The 20555-nt window shown below is 37.4% G+C and overlaps 2 long non-coding RNA genes across 2 annotated transcripts; one reads left to right on the top strand and one right to left on the bottom strand.

Annotated features, from left to right (window-relative positions):
- Positions 1–741: 741 nt before the first annotated feature.
- Positions 742–1856, top strand: LOC119767165. Its single transcript, XR_005277366.1, has 2 exons — positions 742–1251; positions 1570–1856. It is a non-coding gene; the product is annotated as an uncharacterized LOC119767165 (long non-coding RNA).
- A 2008-nt stretch (positions 1857–3864) lies between these two features.
- On the bottom strand, positions 3865–4542 carry LOC119767164. Its single transcript, XR_005277365.1, has 3 exons — positions 4305–4542; positions 4171–4242; positions 3865–4110 (listed from the first exon to the last, which is right to left on the bottom strand). It is a non-coding gene; the product is annotated as an uncharacterized LOC119767164 (long non-coding RNA).
- Between the last annotated feature and the right edge of the window lie 16013 nt (positions 4543–20555).

Below are 20555 nucleotides of genomic sequence, written 5' to 3'. Positions count from 1 at the left end.
AGCGTCGGTTTTTTGACTCAGCTTTATAGAGTTCCTCGATCCGTGATAATTGTACCTAGTTGACCTTGAATCAACCAATCAGATTCTTTTGCGACGCAGGAAATTAAAACACACGAACACGGTTTTAATTTCAATTGTAGATATCATTTCAATCTCGTCGTGATATCAAAAGTAGATCAAAGCAGTGGTATCGAGAAATTAAAAGTGAGAGTGTGTGCGTGCAACATGGAGTTAAACTTTTCAAAGAGTCATGGTAACCTTCACAACATCTTCATAGAAAGTTTAACTCCATGTTGCACACACTCTCACTTTTAATTTCTCGATACTACATGTGTATGTGCACACAATCAAATCAAAAGGGTTCAGTTGTTTGCAGTCTACTTGCAGGCGCATTATTTTTATATCGTTTTACAGTATGTGACACATGAAATGTTACATTCGACTATTCTAATTTAATAAAAATTTTGAAATAAAATTTCAAAATTTTTATTAGGGTCAGATACGACACCTTTCCAATTCATAAACACAATTCATTGTTGTTATTCACAAAATATTAATCAAAAATGTCTTCGAAAAATAAAAACTTTATCAAACTTCTAACTACTCTTCATCGTAACCGTGACGCAGTAAGATCAGCTTATGTTTTTTTCTCATTCATACCTAGCGTTGTATTTGTTTACATACGCATCAACTCAACGAACATACACTAACTTATGCTCCTCAATGCAAGCCTTTCATTCCCTAACGAATACAGACTCAATGTTCTGTGATTACTCCGTAAACTTACGGAAAAGAGTTTTGTTTTACGAACGAACGTATACCATTACTTCAGATACATCTGAAAAAGAATCATTCAGTACTTTTCGTAACTGATTTTATCCAACTTAACTTACATTCATTCATCATGCATACACACATTCACACACGCATACGTACAACAAAATTTGGGCGAACAATAAGCTTTTTCCTACTACGAGCTTTTTCTAAACAATTCTGTCGATCACACACTTTCCGACAGGGTTTTTCTGTTTGACGGATCTTCTCGAGAACTGTCACTGTCTGAATGTTGTTTATGTTTAACAAGTGAATGCTGATGGCTGTTCTGTACTTTAACTTTAAAAATAATGAAATTGACCTGTTTTTACGTATTTATTGTTCCTGAAACTATTGTAAATTTTTACTATTTCACGTGTAGGATGTTATTTAATTGTTTTATTTCAATTCATTATCGAATTATGGACCAAGTCGGAGGTGTGTTTAATCGCATTGTTAACAGAACCTCAAAAAAAAAACCAATCTTCAATTTATATATCCTAAATTTGTTCAAATGTTCCTAAAATTGATTCAAATGTGCCTAAAATTTGTTCAAATGCTCCTAAAATTGATTCAAATGTGCCTAAAATTTGTTCAAATGCTCCTAAATTGAGAAATTTCTAAGAAATTTCTTTCGCATTGAACCTGCGAGAGGTGTTTATCTTGTTTTGCTGAGGAAAATCATCTCAGAACATTTGTTTTCTAACTTACATAGCTCACCAAACCGCAAGAACTGAATCACTGTTTTCATTCTAGACTGCTTATCAATGAAGGGGAACACTCGAGGTGACATCGCGACATTGTAAGAGAATTGGAGACGAAATTTATCAATGACTAATTCCTGCCTGTTTAAGGTCAACTTGGACCGAGACCAACGACGATCAATGGACTGACTCGACATGAATCGACGTGGCGAAACCGTAGCACCTCGAACTGAGTGTTTTTGTTAGGTTTACGTACTAGTCTTTACATCTTCGGTGTAGATAGTAATCATAGCTATTAAATCCTTTTTCTAAAAAATAAACCGTGATGCATTCTGGAAATGAGTTTTTATTCATATTCTCTAGAACGCCTGTGTTCAATCCGAATTATTTTTTTCTAACCTAAGTCTGTGTATTTTGGTTAAAGAACTTCATTGCCCAGTTTTTGTCGTTTTTATCTAATCAGTTGGTATTGACTCTTTTTGACGATTTTTCAAGTTGTTATGCTTTGAGTACCTTTCGAACGCTTCCATCATATTTTCCTCTCAATTTCATTTTCTTTTGTCAAGTTTTGAGTTAATTTTTAAAGATAATTCGCGTAATTGATCGTATTTACTAACTATTTTTAGTCTATTTGTGCTGAAGTTTACGAAATACGGATTAAAACCATGCTATCGTCGTTTATGGTCCTACTATCTTTTGCAATTACTTGAACAACCTTATTACAATCACGATGCGCCGTAGTTTCATTTAACGTGTATCGAAAAACTGTGAGCATGATTGAATTCATTATTTTCTTGTATTTGGACTAGATCTCTATATGATTTTATTTCAATGGTGCTCTTCGTATGTTTAAAACAACTTTTTGATTTGAAATGTTTTAATCACTGTAACGTTTTTACTTTTGTGTGTTCGCAATACTTTTATTTTTAAAAGAAATACCAACCTTGTTCGCTGTGGCGTTATGTTTTCACTGTATCACAACATATTAAGATGAGTAATTTGTCTACCTGTTTTCATGTTTCTATCACAGATTTGGTTGCAGAAGTTCAACTCATAAAATCCCAATTTTTTTCTTCTTTATTTTTATTTTGGCTGGCGGGAAAGTCTAGGATTGAACCAGTCTATTTAAAAAAAAATCTTTACACAATCAACATTTATTTAACACTACTAACAAATTGGATTCATTTACTCAATTTTCACTCATAACTAACTTGAATTCTAACGTAATTTGTCAAACGTAATCTATCGAACGTACTTAATCGAACGGAATTTTTCCTACTTATCGTACTCAAACTCACTCATTCATTCAATCTTACGTAACATCACACACTAAATCTTACGCACGGACAACTGAGAGTACTAACTTAAGTGACCCAAGACGTTGGGCGCCAAAATGTAACGCGCAACCTTTTCACAACGTACCAGGAGCGTTACATTGCGCAATCCCTGGACGATCCAATTGATTTGAAACACCTTTTTATGCTTAGCCTGCAAACAACTTTAGCGCCACTCCAAAAGTTGGAGGTTGTTTGTGGATTTTAATCAGGGAAGCCCGACCTGAAGCTCTTGATCTCAAGGCGAGTTTTAGTGTAATCTAAACCGAAAAGTCGAACCAAAAGATCCCAAAAATTTACTCAAGGTCAACAACATTTACGAACTCTTTCATCTCAGTCTTTAAAACAAACGAACGCATTAGTTAGAGAGCATTCTAATCCAAAATTTATTAAGAAAAACAAAGTTCATTACGAAACGAAAGAAGGTATATTTAAGTTAAACGCGTGCAGAATTAATCCTCGTTTTTGCAACGCAAAATCCGAAAAAGACCCGGGATTTTTATTTGTGGTTGTAAATGAGCTCAAATAAATACTAAGGGGGGGGGGTTTAGATCTTAAATCTAGCAAAAACTATTCCCTATTGTCGTGCACTGTACTTTACCCTACTAATCTGGTACCAGCAACTGCTTGCAGGCGTTCTTGAACGGCGTGTAGATTCTCCTAGGTCCGGACCTACTGCGACGATCAGCGATCCAACAGCTCCGGTGCGTTCGCGCAACCCTACCGCACTCTAGCGGCGGCTAGCAGTACTCCGCCGTGGACACGTGGCACAGCGATCGGCGTCGACACGTTCTTCGCCGCGCTTTGGGCTTCCAGCCCCCAAGCGGCGTCTAGCGGAACCAACGTTTACACGTCGCACGGCGACGTTCTTGATGGGGACGCTCGGTCCAACGTTGTTTCGAATCGGTGGAGACGGATGGTACTGCTGCTGTCAGGCTTTTGTCTCGTTCCTCGCACTTCCTTCGGTCGGGCAAGCGAGGTTAGAATCGGCTGGGCAGCCGGCGAGCTTTTGCGTGCTCGAAAGCTCGGAACTTCCTCCAAGCTCTGGGATTGCTTCGAAAAGGACGTGTGGGGTCAACTGGGTGGGCGGAGTAGATGCGTCTCCGAGTCGTTGGAGTTGACTAAGGCGGTTGAAACGGTTCGTCACGACCCCGTCGTGGTTTTCATCCACCAGTCTGACCAACGAAGCATTCCCAGCGTCGAACGACGAAATGTACGGCTTTTCTGCCCAGAGACTTGCACCCACGTTAATGGGCAACCTATAACGTGGCCAAAAGTTGCATTTCTGCCTAATCTCATGATCTGTATTTAGATCTTACCTGACACGCGCAAAGGGTTCACCTAACCTTTGCTTGTTCTAGGGGAAAACTATTTCTTCAAAGCTTTGAGTGCTAGAAAGTAAGTGCATTTGTAATTTGCGAAGCTTTACAAAATCGTTGCCCTGTGCACTTACTGCTTTTCCAGAAAGAGTATCACAATCACCAGAACTAATTCCACTTTAAACTTTTCACCGAAATTAAACTGTTCGAAAAAAGCAAAACCGTTTCGTAAAAGCACTCCAACTAAAGTGAAGCGTCGGTTTTTTGACTCAGCTTTATAGAGTTCCTCGATCCGTGATAATTGTACCTAGTTGACCTTGAATCAACCAATCAGATTCTTTTGCGACGCAGGAAATTAAAACACACGAACACGGTTTTAATTTCAATTGTAGATATCATTTCAATCTCGTCGTGATATCAAAAGTAGATCAAAGCAGTGGTATACTACATGTGTATGTGCACACAATCAAATCAAAAGGGTTCAGTTGTTTGCAGTCTACTTGCAGGCGCATTATTTTTATATCGTTTTACAGTATGTGACACATGAAATGTTACACCCTTCAATATTCCGATTATTACCACGATTTCAATAAGATTCCGCTTAAAAATTATAAATAAATTAATTAAAAACCGTCAAATTCAAATTGAGATATCTAAAAATTGACACCGATAGACACATAGATATTTTGTGGAAATGTATTTGAAAGTGTGTACTTTCAGGTGTACTATTCGGTTTTGCGCCAAAATGCGCCATTTTGAAAACATAGCAACTTGAAAATAAGCTCAAAATCACTTAAAAACGGTAATAACTCCTCAATAAAGGCTCAAAAAAAATTGCTGTCCTCGGCAAAGATGTGTACCTTTTTGTCATAAACAACTCTTCAGAACATAGTAGGCCTCTAAAATGCTAACATTTTGAGTTATCACCTCGAGCAGTGTCTTGCGAACCTTCGTGGTGAACGGACACTAGAGCTGCGGTATTTTTTACAATCTAAGCTCAGAGTTATTTCAAAACAAAATTCACAGTCTTTTTAAAGACTACCTGAGTTATTTTCCAAAATTCTAAACAGTCTTTTCAAGACTAACACCACCTGAAATTTTGTTGTATTTTACAAACGAAGCCATCTTTTTAAGAGAACTTTGCTTGCAAAATGCGTCAAAACAAAGGTAAACGCAAATCTTCTGAAGATTTGGTCGTTACGTCGGTGAAGCGTTTGAACGCTAAACCGGCTAACGGAAACAGAAAAAGAAAACAGCCTCTTCTGAGGTCTGATTCTGATTCTGAATGTGAGGTCAATCCTCCAATTCCATTGACAAACAGTTTCGATGTTTTATCCGAAACTGAAGACAAGGAACCTTCTCCTCGTACTGAGCCTTCTGCCGTCGAGAAACGAGTAAAGGCTCCGCCAATTGTAGTGACTTCCGTCTCCGATTTGGCCAGCTTTCGAACTCAACTGAAGAATTGCAAAGAAACTTGCAATTTAAAGGTTTCGTTCCAGCTTGGTCGAAGAGGAGAATGTCGCTTGTTGACGGAATCTTTACAAGATCACCAAACTTTTGTTGGTTATTTGAAAAACCACAAACACAATTTCTACACGTATGAGACCAAGAATGCTCGGCCATTCAAGGCGGTCTTGAAAGGTCTCTCCAACGACTTGTCGGTGGATGAGATCAAAAACGAACTTAAGGTGTTGCTTGGCTTTGCCCCATCCCAAGTAACACCAATGAAGAAAAAATCATACGGGAATATTTCTCGCTTTGGTTTGACTTCACAATTTTATCTGATTCATTTCAACAGAAATGAAATCAACAATTTGAAACTTTTGGACAAAGTACAGTTTTTGTTCCATGTACGGGTAAAGTGGGAGCATTTTAAGAAACATGGCGGTAATGGCCAGAATCTGACCCAGTGCCGGCGTTGCCAGGCATTCGGTCACGGTACTGATCATTGCGCCATGGTTCCAAAATGCATGGTTTGCGGGGATTCTTCTCACGACAAGGACAATTGTCCCGTGAAAGAAGTCACCCAATTTAAATGTGCAAATTGTGGTGGAAATCACAAATCAAATTTCTGGGATTGCCCCATCAGAAAAAAGGTTTTGGATTCTCGTGCTAAGCATCAGCCGAAATCCAAACCGAAATTTTCTCAAAGTCAGGTTGTACCTGCATCTTTAAATCAAACGTTCGTGCTGTCTCACTCGAACAATGCTAGAATTACCCCTACCGTGGAAAAGTTAGGTAACAACAATGGCATTTCTTATGCTAACGTCGTTTCGGGTTCATCCACGAATTTTAAATCCTCTACCAATTTTCAAATTGGGCAGGTACCTCAAATTTCATTTGAAAATTTTTCTGCTGGCAACGCTTTGGGATCTTCTGATCTCGGCGATGTTACGTTTGAAAAATGACTTTTTGCAAAACTCACTGTTTGGTTTGATTCAAACAATGAGTAATGCTACATCCATGATGGAAGCAATCCAGATTGGATTAAAATTTGCGAATGATGTTGTTCTTACCCTGAAGTTTAATCATGGATCTAAGTAATTCCATCAATATTATGAATTTTAATGCTCGCTCTTTAAAAGCGAAAGAAAATGAATTTTTCAACTTTTTACGAGTTCATAACGTGCATGTTGCTGTTATAACCGAAACATTTTTAAAAACTGGCATTTATTTGAAAAGTGATCCAGATTATAAAGTTATAACTAATAACCGAATGAATCGAAATGGCGGTGGAGTTGCAATAGTTATCCACCGTAGTATGACTTATAGCACTTTACGTGACTTTAAGTTAAAAGTTATTGAAAGTTTGGGCATTGAACTTGAAACTTCTTTTGGGAAAATTATGATTGCAGCTGCATTTTTGCCTTTCCAGTGCACTGGGGAAAATAAAAATTATTTCAAAGGGGATTTGAATAAACTTACTCGGCATAGATCTCGATTTTTGATTATCGGTGATTTTAATGCCAAACACCAATCTTGGAATAATTCAAAAGTAAATTCCAATGGTAAAATTCTGTTCAGAGATTGCACTTCTGGTCTTTATTCGGTTTTATACCCGAATGGGCCAACTTGCTTTTCTTCTGTTAGAAATCCATCAACAATTGATTTGGTGTTGACAAATCAAAGTCAGTATTGTGGTCCTTTAGTGACTCATGCTGATTTTGATTCTGATCATCTTCCAGTAACTTTTTCACTTTCTCATGAAGCAGTTACCAGACCCAATAGTTCTGTGTTTAATTACCACAAAGCTAATTGGGACAGGTATCAGCATCATATTGAGAATAATTTAAATCATGATTTTGTTTTAGAAACCAAAGCTGATATTGATTCAGCCTTGGAATCTTTAACTAATGCAATTTTGGATGCTAGGAATATTGCTATTCCTAAAGTCCAAGTCAAATTTGATTCTCCCATTATTGATGACGATCTTCAGCTTCTGATTCGTCTGAAAAATGTTCGCCGAAGACAGTATCAACGTTCTCGTGATCCTGCACTGAAGCGAATTCAAAAGATTTGCAAAAGGTTATTGACCACAGATTCACTCTCCTGCGAAATGAAAAGTTCGCAAGAGATGTCGAACAAATTAAACCTTATTCCAAACCTTTTTGGAAACTTTCAAAGGTTCTTAAGAAACCTCAAAAACCCATCCCTTCTTTAAAGGATGGTGATAATATTCTATTAACTAATGGGGAAAAAGCTCAAAAACTTGCTCAGCAGTTTGAGAGTGCTCATAATTTCAACTTGAATGTTTTGAGTCCTATTGAAAATCAAATTTCAATAGAATTTCAGAATATTGTTGAACAAGAATTTTCATCAGATGAAGTTTTTAATACGGATCTGAATGAAATAAAATCTATTATCAAAAAATTTAAAAATATGAAAGCCCCTGGTGAGGATGGCATTTTTTACATTTTAATTAAAAAATTACCAGAAGCAACTTTAAGTTGCTTGGTCAAAATTTTCAACAAATGTTTTGATTTGGCATATTTTCCCAGTAGTTGGAAAAATGCCAAAGTAATTCCGATTTTGAAACCGGATAAAAATCCTGCTGAAGCCTCAAGCTATCGGCCCATTAGTTTGCTTTCATCTATTAGTAAATTATTCGAAAGAATAATTCTTAATAGAATGATGACGCACATTAATGAAAATTCAATTTTCGCTGATGAGCAGTTTGGATTTCGCCTTGGGCATTCAACTACTCATCAGTTGTTGAGAGTTTCAAATTTGATTCGAAGCAACAAATCTGAGGGCTATTCTACTGGCGCTGCTCTTCTAGACATAGAAAAAGCATTTGACAGTGTTTGGCATAAAGGTTTGATTGCGAAATTGAAAAGGTTTAATTTTCCGATTTATATCGTGAAAATTATTCAAAATTATTTGACGGATCGTACTCTGCAGGTATGTTATCAGAATAGCAAATCTGATCAACTACCTGTACGTGCTGGCGTCCCTCAAGGAAGCATTTTGGGTCCAATTTTATACAATATTTTTACTTCTGACTTGCCTGATTTGCCCCCAGGATGTCAGAAATCACTTTTTGCTGATGACACAAGCATCTCCGCCAAAGGCAGAAGCCTTCGTGTCATCACAAGAAGATTACAAAAGCTTGGATATTTTCAATTCTTATTTGAAAGAATGGAAAATTACTCCAAATGCTGCAAAACTCAACTTATTATTTTCCCTCACAAACCAAGGGCTGATTTTCTTAAACCAAAAAGTCATCACATTATAAAGATGAATGAGGTAAATTTAAAGTGGGAGGATCAAGTGAAATATCTTGGACTTGGTTTTGACAAAAACCTTACTTACAAGGATCACATTGAAAGTATCCAGGTTAAATGTAACAAATATATTAAATGTTTGTATCCACTTATAAACAGGAATTCTAGACTTTGTCTCAAGAATAAACTGTTAATTTATAAACAAATTTTCAGACCTGCCATGCTTTATGCTGTGCCGATCTGGACAAGCTGTTGCTTAACCAGGAAGAAAAAACTTCAGAGGATTCAGAACAAAATTCTGAAAATGATTCTGAAACTTCCTCCCTGGTTCAGCACCAGTGAACTTCATCAATTAGCCGAAGTGGACACTTTGGATGTTATGTCCAATAAGATAATTGATGCATTTCGACAAAAATCATTGCAGTCTTCAGCTGCATTGATCCGCTCTTTATATAGTTTATAAGTTAGTTTTAAGGTATCCCTTTTCCCTTTTGTACATGTAGGACCTCCTACATTTGAAATCACTGAATAGCGAAAGCTACAATATTTCATGAATAAATGAAAGTTGCTAGTATTTAAAATTGAGGTGAAAAGTCATCGTTTGTGATTGGACACTCAATAATATTTTAACTGAATGAATGTACATGGAAAAGAAATTTGAATAAATATAAATTAAAAAAAAAAAAAATGAGTTATCACCAAAAAAGTGCTTTTTTGGACCATTTTTGCAAAAATTGTGTATATCTCGAGTAGATAAGAGCTACAAATTTGGCGCTTTCGACAAACTTTCATTTTCTCCTCTACAACTTTGCCGAAGACACCAAAGCCCTACAACGTCATCCATCAAAGTTAGTTTTGGGTTGACACCCTGGAAGGTCACCCTGTATGTCAATAACTTTAAAAGATAGCCCTTATTAAGTACAACAACTCTTCCCAAGACACCATTTGGCTAGGACGTCAAATAAAGGAGTTATCAATTTATTCCACTTAATTTTGCCATTCCGAATACTGTGCAATGTATTTTTGTTAATCTTTTTTTTCAAAATTAATAAATTCTATTAATAATTTATCTAATTTAAAAAAATAAAAACGACTTTTGATGAAAAAACCCAATAATTTGAAAATTAGAGGTTTGATTGATAACAGATAAAAACGGCATCGTTTACAACTGACTTACTTTTTACTCAAGATTTGAAAGCTTTCTTGAGGAATTCAAACTTTGAACCAAATGTATGCGTTCAAAAAGTATGATGATATTAACGATAGCCTAAAAAACATTGTAATCTGGTTTAAAAACATTCCGGAAAATTCCTTCTGGTCTCGGGAGAAAACCGGGAAAAAACCGGGAAATTGAAAATCGAAATCTGGTGGCCACCCTGGAATAGTGCTGCCAGACGATTTTAAAAAGATTTCAAGCAAAACAATGTAAATGGGCACAAAACCGTAGTGTAATGAGTCTAATAAAAAAATAGTTCACGAGTTTTTTTTAAAAGGTCCCATAAGCTAGCCCATATGCCACTGTGCCACTTCATATGTTTCATACCTTTAAAACAAATCTAGCGTTCTCCCATTTATTAGTTACTATGATGAACTCCGCTTTTTTAAATATTGTTTTCATCTCGGTTTTCATCATTACTCAAGTTTTTTGACAGAAGGTATCATCATTCTGAAAGAAGAAATGTCAAATAAGGCACAAATCTAGAGTTTTTGCCTTCCTCACCTCAATGAGGAAAGGCTATAAAATCACTCGAAAAATGAACTCCTTTATTCGACCTCGTAGATCCACCTTCACGTATACCTATCGAATCAGAATCAAATTCTGAACGAATGTCTGTGCGTGTGTCTGGATGTGAGTCTGTGCATCGAAAAATATGCACACGATTATCTCCGGAATGGATGAACCGATTTGGTCTCATTCGATCCGTCTAGGGGTCCCACAAGACACTAGTTAATATTATGAAGTTTAGAAAAGTACTTCAAAAGTTATGTTAAAGAAACGATTTTAACAAAAGTCCGGAAGGTTGTAAAAAGAGTGGTTTTTGTAAGAAACCCGTCATGCTATACATTTTTAGAAATGTATTAAAAAGGCCTTTCTAATGAGCCTAAAACATAGAAGATCTAATAACCCTTTCAAAAGTTATTAGCACTTAAATGGTATTTATACAATTTTCAGAGGCCAGATCTCAGATATTTCAATTAAAATGATGTCCGGGTCCATCATGCGACCCACCGCCAGTTTGATATTTAAAAGACTTTTCAAATGAGCCTAAAACATCAAAGTTCTGATAACCATATCAAAAGTTATACGCACTTTAGTGTTGTTTATACACTTTTTTGATGAAAACGTTGTCCGGATCTATCATGCGAACTATCATTGGATAAGTTCCCAAAAGACCTTACCGATGAGCTAAAAGGATTGAAGATCTGAAAATCCTATCGAAAGAAACGAGTATTGAAGCTTAATTTGTTAAACATGTTAAGGAAAGCACCAATCACCTAAAGATGGATTAAGCAATGTTTTTTTTAAAAGGCCCTATAAACACTCAACCCCCGGTTTGACGCTTTTTTAGTTTCAAAGTCAAACTAAAAAGTGACGAACTGTCACTTTTTTACACGGCGCTCACGCACACTATCAAACAAATGTTTGGTAGTGTGTGTGAACTCCGTGTAAAAGGGGTGTCAAACTAAAATGTAACCCTGTTCGTTTGACAACAGTTGGTGTCAAACCGTCGGGGTTTGCGTGAACACATAAAACACAATAGCCTATAGGACTTTTTCAAAAAAAAAAAAAATCTCTAGAAATAGGCCCAGTCAACTCAGTCGGAATTCTGAAATGGAATTCAATTCGAATCGTTTACGTATTCCGTTTTAAACGCAACAACCGATTCCGTGTACGTATCGGTTGTTGCGTTTGAAACGGTATCCAGGTTTTTAAGTGAAGATGGTGTTCGAATGGTGAACGTCCCAAATGTCAAAATCGCGCAGTAGCACCAACATTAGAAAATAAAATGTAGCTGTCATACATATGGCACACTTTTTTCGTAATGTTGGTACCACTGCGTGATTTTGATATTTCGGGCGTTCATCATTCGAACGCAATTTTCGCTTAAAAATCTGGATACGTAAACGTTGACTGGAGTGTTTTAACGCCCTATATAAATTTGTATGTATAACCTATACGCACGTTCAAAATCACTCAGTTTTCGTCAAAAAATGCATCTGTCAGATTTGAGTGAATTTCATGCAGATCTGGGTGAATATCACTCAGTTTCCGTGGACTTCTGAGTGAAATTCACTCAAATATGACAGATGTCTCCATTACTCATTTCCAAGAAGGTTCGGTTTGGACGAAAACTGAGTGATTTTAAACCTGCGCGTAAATAATACCAAACTGCATTTTTGGAGTATTTTTTTGAAAGGGTCCAAAAAATAAAACTTGATAAATAAAACTGTTCTGTATTCAAACACTCAATAAACAAAAAATAAAAAAAAAACCCCGGTGGTAAGTTTATTTTTTTTACAAAATGTTGTTTGTCGTTAACTTAAGTTTTGTATAATCATCCTCCATTGCGTACAGCCACACCATCTCTTCTATCAGCAAATAAAATCTTCAACTTTTCACACCTTTCCCCAGTAATTTTTGCCACTCCAACGCGCAAACTTCGATGCAACTTTTTCCATTTCCACCGATCAATATGATACTCCACGTGCTGTTCAGAAGAAAACAAACTTTCATCTCAGTGGGGGCCATTTGGGTAAATCTCGTAGAGTTGTAACTTTTATAGTTTTAGTAGATTTATGTCTCAAGATGAAATATATATATATTTAAGGATCAGGTTGACGATTGTAACAAATTTTATTGGTGTCTATTTAATTTAACCCTCGCTTCTGCATGAGTTAATCCAATCTGTTACACTATTCATCTTGCTACTCCGATCAAATTTGACGCCTGGTTCGTTCATGTTGCCCGCGAAACTGCCCAAACTTTCGCCAATAACTGGCGGCATATTGAAGATCTGCCGTCCTTCCCCCAGCAGCATGACTAGATTAAAGACTTGTTCTCCCCCCTACTCATTTCGGAACCAAAAGTTCACGACCTTCGACTCTTCGACAGCATGTTAAGGGGGAGGGAGGGTTCCTAGTGGCGCCAACATGGTTCCAGTTTTATGTACTATTTGCTGTAGCATAATCCCTCATTTCTCAGCCCAACCAGCAGCAATAGCGGCAGCGAGCGCGACTTTTGGCTCAACTTTTTTTTTTCTTTCCGGGCGGCCCAACGAAAACTTCCCGGAAGGTACGTGGGAGTTTGATGAATAAGAAACACGCACACTTCCGGGAGATTGAGGGATGCTGCGTGATTTATGGGCACAGGAAAAGTTCACCTCCACCCCCCCCAACGGCTTTTCGTTTTTCTTCCGACTGGTTGATTGATATTTATTTTAACTAGCACCGACAGGATTAACAAGGAAAGTGCGAATTTTCGCGACAAATTGTCGCGCAGTGAAGGAAAATCACGTGGAAAAGAGAGGGGGGTAAACGATTCAAATTTTTCACAAAAATGTTCACATTTAGAATCACGCGAAGTATGTGCAAAGAGATATGGAACTCAATTAAGCTTGGCTCTTTCAGCTCGTCCGATTTAGATCTGCCTGTCGAGTTCGAGGGAAAAATTCTGCGCCAAAAGGAAAACGAGGCTGGAATTTGGATTTTCCATCAGGCAGTCTTGAAAGAAAAATGTGAAAGGGATAAGCGACCAAGCAAAACGCAGCAAAAATAAGAAAAATGTGATTGATTTACATTTTTACCAGCTTTTGGCGCGAAATGGGGCTCGATCCGAAAGGAGAGCTTTCTTCCTAGAAGGAACGTGGGCTAGCACCGTTGGAGGCGCAAACAAATTGTACTGCCAAATTGGAAATCTAAATGTGAATTGGAAACGAGAAAGTTCGGATTTTGAATCATAATGCGAGCAACTTGCAGCACCAAAAGAGTTACTTAGACGAGAAACGTGTTGCAAAAGATTGAAGTTTTAAATGCAGAATTAATCTATAAAGCTCATCTGAGACTTCAACCTTTCAGAAAAATATTTAAGAGCGAGTTTTTCACCAATGTGTAACAGGTCGTATCGAGGTGCTCCGATTTGGATGAAACTTTCAGCGTTTGTTTGTCTATACATGAGATGAACTCATGCCAAATATGAGCCCTCTATGACAAAGGGAAGTGGGGTAAAATGGGCTTTGAAGTTTGAGGTCGAAAAAACATAAAAAATCTTAAAATCGCTCGCATTTCCGTAAAACTTCATCAATTCCAACTCTCTTAGATACATTCGAACGGTCTTTGGGACCATCCATAAACCACGTGGACACTTTTTTGGAAATCTCAAACCCCCCCCCCCCTTCGTGGACAATTGTCCATACAAAAAAAAATCTTTTTTGTATGGACCGTGGACAATCGCCATACCCCCCCCCCCCCTAAGGTGTCCACGTGGTTTATGGATGGTCCCTTTTGAAACACTTCAAAATATACCATAGACATCCAGGATTGGTTTGATTTTTTCTCATAGCTTTTGCAAATTACTGTTAGAAATTGATTTTTTTAGAACCTTAATATCTTTTTGCAACAGCCTCCAACACCCATACTCCCATAGGTCAAAAGTTAGGGAATTCCATGGACTATAAGTCTACGGTAATAGCTTTTTGGCCAATCGCAGTTTTTCTCATAGTTTTTCGATTTTTCCATAACAAACTTTTTACAACGTTAGTTTTTGCCCTGTAGGCCGTCATAGCGGCACATATTGGTCTCAATTTTGTCATATTTGGAATCCTCGGACAATTTCACGTAAGTTAGAAGTATTGGATTTGTAAATTTGATTTCAAAAATAGTTAAATAAAACATTTTTGAAAAAAGAAATAGGACTTATTTACCTAGTGATCAAAACGTCAAATGCCGTATTAAGTAGGCGAATATCTGTTTTAACCCTAATCCGACAAAATGTTAAAAAATATTTTAAATATTTTAATTAAATTTTGCGATTGGTCAAAAAGTTATTTCCGAAGGCTTATAGTCCATAAAATTCCCTAACTTTTGACCTATGGGAGTATGGGTGTTGGAGGCTGTTGCAAAAAGATATTAAGGTTTTAAAAAAATCAATTTTTAACAGTAATTTTGCAAAAGCTATGAGCAAAATCAAACCAATCCTGGATGTCTATGGTATATTTTGAAGTGTTTCAAAAGACCTTTCAAATGCATCTAAGAGAGTTGGAATTGAAGAAGTTTTACGGAAATGCGAGCAATTTTAAGATTTTTAATGTTTTTTCGACCTCAAACTTCAAAGCCTGTTTGACCCCACTTCCCTTTGTCGTAGAGGGCTCATATTTGGTATGAGTTCATCTCATGTATAGACAAACAAACGCTTAAAAGTTTCATCCAAATCGGAGCACCTCGATACGCACCTCGAAAAAACTACAAAATGTTCAACAGGCGTTTGGATGCTGTTGATTTTTTTTAAGGAATTGTTCATAACAACGAATTGCAGATACTTGGTTGTAAATTAAATAAAGATTTTCTTTTCCTAAATGCACAAAATTAAAAAAAATAAATGTAATGTTATTCAAATTTGCATGAAACAAAACGCAAAGCAGTTTAAGCATTTTTGGTTTTTAAATCACTATCCAGGTTTTTAAGTGAAGATGGCGTTTGAATGGTGAACGTCCGAAATGTTAAAATCACGCAGTGGTACCAATATTCCTAAAAAAGTGTGCCTAGCATGACACCCACATTTGTTTTCTAATGTTGGTATTACTGCGCGATTTTGACATTTGGGATGTTCGCCATTCGAACGGCATCTTCGCTTAAAAACCTGGATAATAGCAATTTTTGAGAGGAAAATTTAAAAATATTTATATAGGGGAAATATACCCTTTCTAATCTAACACCTATCTTCGTCATATGGAGAGTTTGATCGACGACGTCGTCGGTTTGATGCTCGATTTAAGCTCCAAAAATACTATTTAGGCTATAAACTTACCAGCAACAACACCAACAGCACCGCCTCGAGTAAGCACGCAAATTTATGCCATTTACTGGCCAAAAAGATCAAATTTAATGCACTTTTGATCATAATTACTGGAGTTTTTTTTGAAAAGTTCCAATTAACCAAATTTCCAGTTTTTGCTTTTAGGGTGTTTTTGAAAAAAAAAAAAACTGTTATAAATTAAATATAACGGAATCGACGTAACACCTTATTATGTGGCCTTCTTAAACCTTGCGGTTTTGTCAACGGATCCACAGGCGTGTATCGTTCTTTTTGTGACAAGACTCCGCCTCCCGGGTCTCCTAAGTGTGAAGGTATGGCACGGGGAGAGGGCACCGAAAACCTATATTTAAACATAGACTTTATGTGCGTCCGCCTCGGGATTCGAACCGGTGACCTCTGGATTGTGAGTCCAGTGCGCGGTCCGATTGATCCACACAGGCAGACGCCTGCCTGCCTGTCCTTTTTTGAAACACACAAGATTTAATTTTGCTGAAAGTTATGGCAACACAACACAAGTTTATTTCTTTCATTTTCTGGACTCTACTTTTGGTGAATATGTCGTTTAGGATGTGCTTCGTTTTGATTTGAGCAAAATACATTTTTTAAATCTCAGACAAACTTGGACAGATGAATCTTTAATTTAGTTGACAAAAATTCTTATGATAAATAGTTTTTGCCAGGGGGTAATTTGGTACACCTTGAACTATTGCTACATGGATAGAAATTCTATAAGCCAATCCGGTAACTCTGTTTTGTTGAATTCAATAACATTGAAATGTTTCCAAAATTGTCAAAAAAAATTTTTTCGATTTCGTTATAAATGTTTTCAAAACTGACAAAATTATTCCCACAATCGAAAAATTTAGACGATTTTGGAAATTTCTCTATAGTCTGGATTTTAGTTTAGAATTTGCTTTAGAATAACATTTAAAATTATATCAATGCTGCTAAACAAAATATCTGGGAACGTAAATTTCCACACTGTACTCCTTACAGTTCCGGGGATTTTGGAGGGAAGTTTTGTAGTTTTAAAACATCATGTAATTTACTAAAAAAGCTCGTTCACACATTAAAGACAATTTTCGAGTGATAATAACACAACTTCCACTCAAACAATCTGACAACGATCATATTTCCTGCAACATTTTTCCTCACATGCGGGAAAATTTCATTATCGTGCGTCGAGCTTATTTTCCCACCACCATCACCGACCGGCACAGCTGACAGCTGAAAAGGTTTACGACAAAGTAATTATGTAATTAGCCGTACACTTACTTTCGCTTTTTTGTTTGCCGTTGTTAACGGGGCATGACCACACCGGCACCGACATACAAACCGCGATGTCCTGTTCCGCGGAACCACCATGTGACGAGCAGGGTGGCAAATGATGTAGAAAAAGTTTGATTTCTTTCCGTTCAAAAACTTATTTAGTTGGTATTGATTGTTGACGATCGTTAATTAAAATTTGAATAAAACTTATTTTTATGATTGAAATATGATTTAAAACATATCAAGGTTGTCACCCACATGTCCCAACAGAATGGGTGCTATATTAGACCATGAATAATGTATCCTTTAGCTTATAGTTCGACCGTCGGACAATAAGCCACGTGACGGATGTTTGTTCCGCGACCAGCTGGCATTTACTGGTGTTGTTGTGTGTTAATGAAATAAACCTGATTTTTGTCCACATTGAATCGTTTGGTGGGAAAAGGTGATAACTGGGTGGCGACATTGCGAGCAGAACATGAACATTTTAATTTTAATTGTATGCGTTGCTTCATGATACTAGTAATAAAAGACGCAGTGAATTGGTCGGACACACGTCAATATTTACCTAATTTAAATAATTAATTTAAATCCACTCATGCTAGTTGATTCTTAACTATACGTAATTTAATTGTAGACTCATCGTGAATCACGAATCGTGAGAGTCGTAAAAAAATCAGACCAATGCATAAATAACATTTTCATTGATCACAATCATGTCATTGAACAGAACGTAATATTCTAAATTACGATTCTACCATTAGTCATTGCTCATCACACACACAAGATAATTTGAACTCATGTGATGGCGACAACATTCTGTGACACTATCGATTTGCATAATTCAATTACCGGAAGGGGCGACCTTTGTGGACGGGGACTTGCGATGTACCAGCATGATGGATTAGGGAAATTGCAGGTGAAAATCGATGCACGCGTGACACACTGTTGAAAACTGTATTGATCCTGCACTGTGCATGGTTAATTGTCCTGTGGTGGGCAATGCTCTTTGGCCTGCCTTTAGCAAAAAGAGATATAATGTCAATTTTGTTAATAAAACTCTTCGGGCAAAATTTCATACTGGCTTGATCCCATATGAAAAAAATAAAGGTGAGAATTTGTTGTTAGAAAAACAACACAATTACATTTTTACAGAAAATCGTTAAACAGAAATTTTTCTAGTTATTTTTTTAAACGTGATTATTTTTATAATTATTATTTTTTTATTATTTTTTATTTTTTTTTTACCAAGGTTCAAGAAGATTTTTTTTTCGAGAAGATTCAAAATTTCAAAATTAATTTACCTTAACCCTTTCAGGCCTGATGGGTCATATATGACCCATACCGAAATTCGGTTGTATAAAATCACACAGTGCTCAAAACATATAACATTGTTCAGCAAAGTTGTAATTTATGAGTTTCTCTACCTAGGAAAAAATGTTTGAGTGGTTGTTAATGGCCTTTTTGACGACCTAGAACATCCTGAAAACCTGAAATTTGGAAACTTCAGAAAATGTTGAAGATAATTCAGGTTTACAACGATTTTTCAAGGCAAATGAAGTTTAGTTATTACCAGTCACATCCTCACGACCATTTGGGACCACTTCGATCCCTTTGGATCTCTTTTGGGATGATCTAGGTCCTCCAAAGTGTCCTGGAATACAGATCTTGGAGTCTACCGCCGTAACAACACGATTCTACCAAGTTTCCGATTATGGTTCATATTCAGTGATGTCCCTGGGACCCTTTAGCAACCCTCTGAGCTATGTGGATTACTTTTGGGATGATCTGGGTCCTCCAAAGTGTCCTGGAATACAGATCTTGGAGTCTACCGCCGTAACAACACGATTCTACCAAGTTTCCGATTATGGTTCATATTCAGTGATGTCCCTGGGACACGTTGGCAACACTATGAGCTATGTGGATCACTTTTGGGATGTTCTGGGTCCTCCAAAGTGTCCTGGAATACAGATCTTGGAGTCTACCGCCGTAACAACACGATTCTACCAAGTTTCCGATTATGGTTCGTATTCAGTGATATCCCTGGAATCCTTTGGCAACACTCGGAGCTATGTGGATCACTTTTGGGATGTTCTGGGTCCTCCAAAGTGTCCTGGAATACAAATCTTGGAGTCTACCGCCGTAACAACACGATTCTACCAAGTTTCCGATTATGGTTCATATTCAGTGATGTCCCTGGAACCTTTTGGCAACCTTCTGAGCTATGTTGATCACTTTTGGAATGATCTGGGTCCTCCAAAGTGTCCTGGAATACAGATCTTGGAGTCTACCGTCGTAACAACACGATTCTACCAAGTTTCCGATTATGGTTCATATTCAGTGATGTCCCTGGGACCCTTTGACGAACACGAGAAACCAATCCGCGGACGTGGAGATAAGTGAGATTGAGGAGAAACCTCGTATATTTTTGACCCATATAGAGTTCGATACCGATCATATAGCCCAATTTTCAGCTCGAATTTTGCCTGAGACTATGTTAGCGAGTAGAAAGTTGCAGTTGAGCCATTTCTCCGTGTATTGCTACAGAGTTTTTCAATGCTCAGATTCAGCCGCCCACAGATCGTTCGAGAGATTGAATTTGTTGGGTTTTGGGAGGTTTATGACTTGAACAAATTCAACTAACGCTGCAGTCAAAATCCTCCCTCGACCGCCACCTACCCCTTTTGCCTCGCCAGATGCGATTTAAGCCATCCTTTCGCTTACAAAGCGAAACCCGCCAGGAGCTGGCACCCTTTAGCATTACTAGACTCCAAGAACTGTATTCCAGGACACTTTGGAGGACCCAGATCATCCCAAAAGTGATCCACATAGCTCATAGTGTTTCCAATGGGTCCCTGGGACATTACTGAATATGAATCATAATTGGAAACTTGGTAGAATCGTGTTGTTACGGCGGTAGACTCCAAGATCTGTATTCCAGGACACTTTGGAGGACCCAGAACATCCCAAAAGTGATCCACATAGCTCAGAGTGTTTCCAAAGGGTTCTAGGGACATCACTGAATATGAACCATGATCGGAAACTTGGTACAATCGTGTTGTTACGGAGGTATACTCCAAGATCTGAATTCTAGGACACTTTGGAGGACCCAGAACATCCCAAAAGTGATCCACATAGCTCATAGTGTTGCCAAAGGGTCCCAGGGACATCACTGAATATGAACCATAATCGGAAACTTGGTAGAATCGTGTTTTTACGGCGGTAGACTCCAAGATCTGTATTCCAGGACACTTTGGAGGACCCAGAACATCCCAAAAGTGATCCACATAGCTCATAGTGTTGCCAAAGGGTCCCAGGGACATCACTGAATATGAACCATAATCGGAAACTTGGTAGAA

This window comes from Culex quinquefasciatus, chromosome 2, assembly GCF_015732765.1.
Source record: "Culex quinquefasciatus strain JHB chromosome 2, VPISU_Cqui_1.0_pri_paternal, whole genome shotgun sequence".
In the NCBI taxonomy this organism is placed as follows: Eukaryota; Metazoa; Arthropoda; class Insecta; order Diptera; family Culicidae; genus Culex; species Culex quinquefasciatus.
The sequence above is the reverse complement of the archived record's forward strand: the minus strand, read 5'-3'. Positions and strand labels throughout refer to the sequence as shown.